We start from the raw sequence: 10,556 nt of genomic DNA on the forward strand, positions 1-10,556 counted from the left end.
TCCTCAATATTTTAGGTGGAATTTCCTTTAAAATTATAACATCTTGTGCTACAACTTGGAATCTCTGCTTGTAAAAGGCTTGGATGATTTCATTTCGAATTGATCTTCTAGAGAAATAAATTACAACATCTCTTGGTAGGTTTCTCTGTCTTGCTACCCATGAATTGACCCTAAAAATTTTCTCTATTTCTTTCATAATCCCTTCAGGATCACAAGACAAAACCAAAGCCAAATCTGCTGCAATCTCCTCCTTCAAATTTTCTTGGGCATTCTCTTTTTTTTATTTTAGCCTCTTTATTACACTCTAAGTCCAACAAAACTTTGTAACAGTGAAAAAAAAATGATGGCTTAACTTCAGAGAAGCAAAGTAGCCTTCATGGAAACTGTGTAGCTTCATTCCAGAGTTCCTAAAATGTAACTTAAAATTTAGAAGAAATAAATGGAAGGAAGGAATCTTTGCAATACAGGTAATCCCCCAGGTACAAATGTTTATTTAGCGAGTTTTCACAAAAATGAATTGTGAGGAATAAAATTCAACTCCAAGATTGTTGGAAAACAAAACAAGTTTTATTAAAGCATTTGCTGGTGGATCTCAATACATGAAAGTAAGAGACCACATCTACTTTACAGATTTCAGTAGTTTAAATACAGTTCTATCTCCCACCACTGGTCCATCCTCTCCAGGCCCAGTTGATAGCCATGGTTCAGTCACATGCTAACAGTCCGCCTATAATGTGCCATCATACCTAAATGCTTAAAGTTAGTTAAGCCCTTCTCGTCACACAAACTTGCTAAGCCCTAGCCCCTTCACTGCTCACCTCTCTGATATTTCCTTACTCCTTCCCTTGTTTATATGTACAATACAGCAACTGGTACATGCTTCCAGCCAGAAGCTATGTAGGTCATAGCTTTAGCAGAGTTCATGCATCTGTTAAACATGGCTGTGCTCTGGATATATAATAAAGTGGCTATTCTTTAAAATACTAACCTTAGGTAGTTTGAATAAAAAATAAACCTTATATAAATTGGATAATATGTAATTCATAAGCTATATGCTGGTCTACATTATGGAAAATTATAACTTATTATGTTATACCTCACAGAATTAATTCACAAAGGTACTTATATTAGAAATTCAAAATTGCAACCAAAAAGAGACTTCTGTAGCCATGTGACTTGGATTCAATCTCTGTTGCAACGGCCACCATTTTTAAGTCTGTGACTTGCCTGGGCCATTTGGGCCTACGAGAAGCCAGAAGGATTTGTTTTGTTTTGTTTTTTGTTTGTCCTTGGTAACATGGCCAAACAAGAGCCAATCTGGGGCCAGTTTGCTTTTGCTTTTGCTGCAATCTACTACTGCCTGGGTTGGAGTGCTACCGTAGAATTACTTCTGTAAGTATTTTTTTAATTTATTACTCTATAGTGCTTGCAAACTGCTCTGCCTTTTAAATGCTGTACTTCACAAACTATTGTGTTTGCAAAGTATTGAGCACTTATTTGGAGATTAGCATATATTACTGTAGTTTCAGTGGTGGGATTCAAATATGTGAACAACCAGTTCTCTGTGTGGATGCCACTTCTGGAAGTCCATTCTGGGCCTGGGCAACAAAAAATTAGCTACCGGTTCTGCCAAAGTGGTGCGAACTGGCTGAATCCCACCAGTGTGTAGTTTGTAGGTTTAAAATTTAAATTGCCTCCAGAAGTTGTGGGTGACCTATCACTGGAAGCTTTTAAGAAGAGACTGGATAGGCATTTATCAGAAATACTGTATTCTCTTGTGAGAGCAGGGGTTAGACTAAATCAGGGGTCCCCAACCCCTGGTCTATGGACCAGTACTGGGCCACAACATGCCAGCAACCAGGCTGCACAAGCAAGCAAAGCCCCATCTGCGGGATGCAGGCAGTACACAAAACCACGCACCCTCTGGTCCGCAGAAAAACTTCACCACGGAACCAGTCCCTGGTGCCCAAAGGTTGGGGATCTCTAGAGTAGATGACCTCAAGGTCCATTCCATCTCTGTTACTATTGCAAGCTAAGAGTTCTGGGCAAGTGTGATGGAGCACTACAATCATAATTATTCCAACTGAAGGGATGATGGAAATTGTAGTCTATTTTATCTAGAGGATTATAATATATTCAGAAACAATTATGTTTTCTCTTTACAGATAGAAAGGAGAACAGGACTATATGTTAATCACATACTGGTGACAAATTATCAACTAATTCCTTCAAATTTTACAACAGGATAAAATCTTTCAGTAGTCTGTCTTAGGAAATGCATTAATTAGAAAGAAAATACTGAAAGCAAATTGATATATTAGTCAGACTGACTTATGTCCTGTTAAATGGGTCGACTCTTTCATAACCATGCCTGAATCCACCTGTTGAAAGTGTCTGACAAATTTTTGATGAAACTTAAATTGGTAGTAAATCATGCATTTTTAAACTAATCTTTTATAATACATTTGTAAAATACACAATTTTTCAGAATAAACAGAGAACAAGAAAGCTTATCTTGAATGGAATACACAGGAGTACCTGCCTAAGAAAAAGGGGTTTATTCACTTTTAAGCCAGAATATCCAGATAATATTTGGAAGCAACTCAAACAGACCCCAAACATCTTCGTCTAAAGATGATGCTGCCAGTGGCAGCCTCAGTGAAATACTGTCTGATAGTTTTGTTATTTTTTATTATTCTCTGTGATTTGTTTTGGATTTCAGACTCAAGAGAACATCTGTTAAACAAAAAGGAATGTTTTTTTAATGGGCAGATTTCTGTGAGTTCACTTCCCCCCATTTTTGTTTTACAAACACTGAAGAGATTCTAATACAGGAAGAAGGAACCTTCTCTGAACAATGGAGCAATGGAAACAAAAGGAGGAGACGATGGAGACGGAGACGGGATAAGCGAGCGGGGATTTTGAATAGACTAAGGAAAAGTGGAACAAAACCCCCTCTTCCTTCACTCTTTCTAATTAATCTACATTCACTCATTAATAAGAATTGGAGAAACATACAGTAAAAAGAAGGGAGGGGATCTCTACTTTTATATCAATAACTGATGGTGCAAAAATGTAACTACATTAAAGAAATTCTCTGATGTGGACTTAGACATTAATTATCAATTGCAAACCATTTTATTCTCCACAAGAGTTTTCCTCATTTCTACTAATTGTTGTGTATGTTTTGCCACAGGCTTGTGTAAACAATGCATTATGAACTCAAGCTGACCAGATTATGTGGGCTGAAGAAAAACATCCTGATTCACTCCTCATTGTGTTAGGTGATTTCAACAGTGCTAACTTAAGCCAAGAGCTACCAAAATACTTTGAGCACGTCAACTGTCTCACTAGAGGCAAGAATACATTAGACCACTGCTACACAACACTAAAAGATGCTTATCAGTCTTTACCACGAGCAACTGTGGGACACTCTGCTCACTGTATGATTCACCTTATACCTGTTTATAGACAAAGGCTTAAAATTCTTATTGGCTTGTTCCTTATAAATTTTAGCAGCTTGGGCTAAAGCTTTTTTTACGTTTGCCCAAACATTCTGCAAAGAGGTCAGCCATTGATCTAGGGTCTGCAAAGTGGGAGGGTCCTGGGGGCTTTCTGGCATAGGAACAAATTCCCGACCAGTGACTATTTTGAATGGAGTAAGTCCAGTGCTACTGTGTACTGCATTGTTGTACGCCACTTCAGTGAAAGGTAGGAGGTCTGTCCAGTTAGTCTGCTGGTATTTAATATGACATCTGAGGTACTGTTTTACCATTGCATTTGTATGTTCTGCCGATCCATTAGTACAGTACTTGGATGAAAAGCAGATGAAAGTCCCTGGGTAGACCAATCAGGTTTACAAAGTCTCTCCAGAATCTTGTGGTAAATTGAACCTCCCTGTCTGATATAATCCTTTCTAGGCTTCATGGAGTTGATAGATGTGTTTCAGAAACAGCCTGGCAACTTCCGGTTTGCCTTCGCAGTGCCACGGACGCTGGAAGACGAGCTCCGTCTTTTGCGTCCGGTTTTGTCCTGCTGGGGCAGGGCTTTTCAACCTTTTCACAGATTGTACCACTTTTAGGACATGATAATATTCAAGTACCACCACTGCTTAGCAAGGTGTCAAAAACTTGATTACTAAAAAAAGGGTGGAGTTTTGGGGCTTTACTTGTTAGATTCATTTGTTGTTATAGAAATGGCTAGTTTATAATATTATAGAAAAGTAAAAAGTTGAGGTTCAATGTTAATGCTTCCTTCCTACTGCAACAGTGGAACTCAGAAGTCAATGCCTTTTCTTTTTCCCTTCTCCCCCTCACTTTCCCCTTTTTCTCTCACCCTTCGCTCGCAACCCCCTCACTCTTTGCTAGCAAAACCCTCTAGCTTGCTCTCATTCATTCACACGTTGCTCGTACAAGCTTCTCTCTTGCTCTCATTCACACACATATTGCTCGCAAAAGCTTCTCTCTTGATCTTATTCACTCACACATTGCTCGCACAAGTTTCTCTCTTGCTTTCATTCACACACATTGCTCACACAAGGTTCTCTTGTTCTCATTCACACACACGTTGCTCACACAAGCTTCTCTCTTGCTCTTATTCACTCACACGTTGCTCACACAAGCTTCTCTCTTGCTCTCATTCACTCACATGTTGCTTGCAAAAGCTTCTCTCTTGCTCCATTCACTCACATGTTGCTCGCACAAACTTCCCTCTTGCTCTCATTCACTCACACATTGCTTGCAAAAGCCCCTCACTCACTCTTTCACTCACCCTTCGCTCGCAAAGGCCGCTCACTCTCTCCTCACGGCTTCACTAACAAAAGCCTCTTCTCTCTCTTTCTCCGTGTGTTTTTTTTCTCTCACACCAAAACTTGCTCCTTTTATAGCTTCTCCTCTCTCCACCTCCTCTTCCTCCTTTTCTCTTCCGGATGCGCCAAAAGCTCCAATCAACATGCAGCCATGCACTCAGATCCTGGGGCTTCTGCCGAGCCCTGCAGCTCCAGCTGATTTCCTCCAGGCCTGCACGGTGCCGCTTTAGCTGGTTCCCTCCCCCACTACACTTGGCTAAGGGTTGCGTACCACCTGCCAGGTACTAAAGTACCACCAGTGGTACTTGAAAGGCCCTATGCTGGGGGACCCTGGAAAGGATTGAAAGTTGCCCTGTAGGGGCGACAAGCAAAGAGGGGACCCCCTCTTGATTGCAGGAGAGTGGCAGCCCTTCCATTGGATCTGGGAAAGCCCTCCAAGCCGGCGGGGGAAAGACCGGCCATAGCAATATGGCTCGTCACTAAGCTGCTGATAGCCGAAGTCAAAATCACCACCAAACACCTTTAAAGCAACGCGGATGAAACTGGGTGAGATCTGATTTTCTCTTTAAGACTTTAAGTATTTTTTTCTGTAAAAGCTGCCCAAAGTATTTTCCCCCTCTGAGGAAAGAGGGACGGAAATTTCTACTCCACCATCCAAGAACAGTGGCGACTAACTATCCAGGGGAAAAAGAGCAACTATAAGAACAATTTTAATCTAATTGGATGTATATGCTTTCAAAACATGGGGACTAAAAGTGTTCCTATTCTTACTGGAGACGTTTGTTTTTATCTAAAAAAAAAAAAGAAATAAGACTTGAAAAACTATCATAAAATCCTTGGACTTAAAAAAACTTTAAATGGCATTGGTGACATCTTGTGGTGAAGTATGGTATTACAACTTGTTATTGCTTAAAAGACACTTGGCTTGAAGCCCAGACTCCAGAAAAAAACTTCTCTGACCTTGACAGCTACCACCTGTGAAAAAGTCAGCTGCAAAGAAGGAGCCATTGCATGGCATATCTGGCCTGTTTGAACTATGAATGGAATGCCTTGGAATATAAACTCTTACTTGACAAATAATTTCTACTATAAAGACCACCTATAACATGTGAAATAGATGTCCCATACCTAGCTATAAAAAACAAAAAACTATTCTTAATGTTTGATTCTAAAGTCTTCAACTTAATATACTGTCAAGAGAATATGGATGAGGATCAGGAAAAAATCCTTTCCATGTTGAAATCAATACACGAAACCATTCTTTCAGCTTGTGACAAAATAAGATGCAACATAAAGGAACAAGATGCCAGCTTAAATATACAAACCCAGATCGTGACTACAACCAAAGAACTAACAATGCAGAAAATAACAGGAGAAGTGGAACAACTGAATACTAAGACAGAGGACTCAATTGACCAACAGATCCAGCCAACGGAAAAGTCAGAAAAGGGAGTGACAACACTGAAAATGGAAAAGACTTTTTATAAAAATCAGAAGAATTTTGAGGAAAAGGAAGAAGAACAGATTGAATGGAAGATAAACCTATCAGGACAATTGTGGGAAATTGGAGTAATAGGGAGACGATCTAATGAATACAAATGGGCTAGTTCATCCCAAAAAACTGTAACCAACTGGTCTTTCTTATTCCAAATAATATATATAATAATAGAGGGAGAACTATTTGATTATTCAAAAGCATTGACATGGAAGGTTAGTTGGGAAAGAAAGAAAGCTAGAGTAAGGCTCAAAAAAATAAGGGTTTAGATTTATTAGAGGGGATTTCATATTACTAATTAGAGGGTTGAATATGGTGGAAAATAGATAATTTTTAAAAAATAAAGTAACATTATTAATTGAATAGGTAAGATGTGTAACAAGACTAATAGACTTTGGTATAAAAAGAGAAAAAGGGAGAAATTGAGATAAGGGAAATTTTGGTCACCTAATATAAAATATTTGGAAATCAGTTGAAAATAAGAATTCTGTTTGCCCAATATGAGTGTAAGGACCCACTTCAGCCCACATCTTAAGAATGCAGAACTCTTGGAAACAATTTCTTCCAACAGGAACTTTTATTAAGAGTAGTTGATAGCAGGCATAATAGACAGGATCTGAGGGATTCCCTTGCAGATCAATATTTTAAAGTGTCCCTAAGCAAACCCCACCCCACAGTTCATCCAGGTGGTTCAGACCGGCAAATCTCCAGGTGTTAAATCCATTGATGGGAAAGGAAAGATAACATCAGTCTGGCTCCGTTTGTGCACAATCATTCTACAGCCCTTCACACTTCATTTTGATGACGGAGAAATAAACCAGGTCCCAGAGGTTTGTATCTCTTCCCCACCCCTTTTTTTCCTAGCTGCCTGGTAGGGAGGAGAAGTTCAGAGGGGTGCATAGTATAGGAGGCAATTTGTTACATTGTAATGGTTAGCAGACATGAAGACGAATATACAAAAGGTTACTTTGTAGTGAATAGAGAAAGTGAAAGTAATAAACCCACATGCATATCCCCCCTCCCCCTTGGGAGTATGGCAGAATCCAGTGAAGGGTGGGAATTGGTTTTAGATCAGAGGAGATAGATAGAAAGGAAATATGACTGGATTCTGACAATGAGATAATAGACATTACCAGAAAAAGAGAGGGAGTATTTGAGCTTTTAAAAATTAGACCTAAACGAAAAAATTTATTTGTATTACTGATTTATTGGTTAACCCAGATAACACATATAATGGTTTTGATCTATTAGAGGGTATACTGTATTATTAATTAGATGGTTTAATATGGTGGAAAATAGATAACTTTTAGAAAACAGAATAAGACTATATTCAAATAGATAAGATGTGTAATTAGAATATTAGATTTTGTTATGAAAAGGGGAAATGGAAGAAGTTGAGATAAGGGAAACTTTGGTTACCTAAAGCTTGGAAATTATAAATATCAAATGTTAATTTGAATATTGATGGGAAATTAAAGCTTCTGAAGAAAGCAATAACAGGATATTGATTGTATATAAGGATTGAATGCAAACACAATTAAGATATGTATAAGCTAAAAATTATTGATAAATGTAGCAAAGATGTTTTTACTTAGTTGATAACAATAAGAACTGTATTAGCCTAATATGAGATAGTAGATATTAAAGAAAAAGAGAGGAAGTATCTGATGTTGTAACTTGAGATTTATACTAAAGATTTATGTATGTTATTGAACTATTGATTAACCCAGTCACCACGTTGCTTTTTAAATACTTAATTGTAAAATTAGAAAACTACTAAAATATTATAAAAAACAACAACAACCTGGCTAGGTTTGGGGCAGATGGAAGTCCCGAACAAGTAATGAAATGAGCTTGCTTTGTAAAAAGATCCAAGACAGTCCAGATTAGTGTTCCCTCTGTTTTCAGGCAATTCCATAATAAAATCTATGGCTATCTCCTCCCAGGGTTGGGAAGGATCTGCTACCTGTTGCAACAGACCAGGAGGTTTACCAGTGCACTTTTTCATAGCTGCACAGGTGGCACAGCTTTTTACCTAACTTTCAATGTCCTTTTTCATCCCTGGCAACCAAAACTGCCGCTGCACCAAATGCAAAGTTTTTAGAAAACCAAAATAATCAGCTTGCTACGAACATGACTACACTGAAGGGCTTGAATTCTGAGGGAAATCAGAAGATACAGCTTAGACCCCTCCCAGGCTAGCTCATCTCGATAGGTTAATAGTGATCTATTCTCCATGAACCAGGGGTTCGACTTTAGTTCCTCCTTGAGTTTTTGCATTAAACGACTATCAGGCTCTTTGGATTGTCCCTATGTTTGGCCTCTTGTGGTTACTTGAGAGGCTGACTATGGTAGAGGAATGATAGAATTAATAATGTCCTCCCGGTGATTTTTATATTGGGGCATTCTAGATAAGGCATCTGCCAGAAAAACTTTTTGCCCAGGGAGGTGTTTTAGAATGAAATTAAAATGATTGAAATATTACGCCCACCGAACTTGCTTGGGGGATAACTTTCAAGGGGTCTTTAGTGCCTCTAAGTTCTTATGATCAGTCCATGCTTCGAAAGGCACTTTGCTCCCTTCCAGGAAATGGTGCCAAGTTAGTAATGCCCATCTCATCACAAAAGCCTCCTTCTCCTAAACCACCCACCATTTCTCCGTATCTGTAAATTTTCTCGAGGTACAGGCGCAAGATTGTAGGTCCACCCTATAGTTTCTTTTAGGAGGAAAGCATCCACTGTGACATCACTTGCATCAGCTTGGATGATGAATTGTTCCTCAGGATCAGGGTGTTTAAGAATTGGTTCTGCTGCAAACAGTTTTTTTAATCGCTCAAATGCCACCTTGTAAAGCTTGACAAGGTCAGGGCTTTTTTCCCTCCTTTCCAGTTTTTAATAGCTCACTAATTGACATAGCTATATTTGTGAAAGAGGGGATGAACTGTTGGTAAAAGTTTGTGAACCCCAAAAAACTCTGAAGCTGCTTATGGGTCCGTGGAGGCTACCACTCTAGCATAGACTTGACTTTGGCAGGGTCCATTTCCACTCCCTTGCTAGAAATTCAGTACCCCAGGTAATCAAGGTGTGTCTGGTGAAACTCACATTTAGAAAGCTTAGCATAGAGTCCAGCTTTTAGCAGCTTCCTGAACACTTCGCAAACTAACTTGACATGCTCCTCCATGGTTTCAGTATAGATGAGGATATCATCAAGATAAACTAAAACTCCCTTGTATAGGTGATCATGTAGCACCTGGTTAATCAACTGCATAAACACAGCAGGAGCCCTTTGGAGGCCAAAAGGCATCACCTTGAACTGGAAACTTCCCAAAGGGCAATTGAAGGCTGTATTCCATTCATCCCCCTCCTTAATCTGCACCTGATAATAATCCTCCCTTAAGTCTAGTTTTGTGAAGATCTTCCCTTTAGCTAGGTGGGTTAGCATATCTTTCATTAGAGGGAGGTGGTAGTACATAGTTTCCACGTTTACAGAATTTAACCCTTTAAAGTCCACACACAATCTCAAAGACCCATCTTTCTTTTCTTTGAATAACACTGGGGCGGCCACGTGCAATTTAGCAGGCTGGATAAAACTTCTGGTCAGGTTCTTGTTGATGTGTTCTTTCAGTTCTTTCATCTCCCTGGGTGTCATAGAGTACATCTTGGGCGTTGGGAGTTTGGCACTGGATAGGATTTCAATTGCATAGTCAATGGTTTAGTAAGGCGGAAGTGTGTCACATTCCTTTTTACTAAATGCTCCCACCAAATTACGATATTCACTGAGAATAAGTTGGATCCCTGGTATTTGCTCTATGGCAGCCTTTAATGTCTCGTGAGGTTCCCCCTGGGTCCAAACTGCAGCAGCTCCCTTGCTCTCACTGGTCTCAGTGGGTAGAAGAGTTCCCATTGCTAATCTCAAAGTCCTCACACCGTTCTCCAACCAAGGGGGATACCACTTATCAAGCCAAGCCAAGCCTAAAATTACAGTCTCTGTCATTTTGGGATCATCACAAAGCAGATGATTTCCTAGTGCTGTCCCATTTCCAAGCACACCAGCTTTGTTTGGTACATTGCAGGGGAACCTCCAATAAGGGACCCATTAGCCTGTTCAAACTTCATGGCTAGAGGCAACAGTTTGGCATGAATTCTCAGCTTAAGTACCGTGGGAAGGTTGATTAGGCACCTGGTCAACCCAAATCTATTAGAATGTTTAAGTCTGTTTGGGCCCCTATTTTGGTACTATAATCTTGGTGGGAAT

This window comes from Protobothrops mucrosquamatus, unplaced genomic scaffold, assembly GCF_001527695.2.
Source record: "Protobothrops mucrosquamatus isolate PMUCROS unplaced genomic scaffold, P.Mucros_1.0 scaffold250, whole genome shotgun sequence".
Lineage (NCBI taxonomy): Eukaryota > Metazoa > Chordata > Lepidosauria > Squamata > Viperidae > Protobothrops > Protobothrops mucrosquamatus.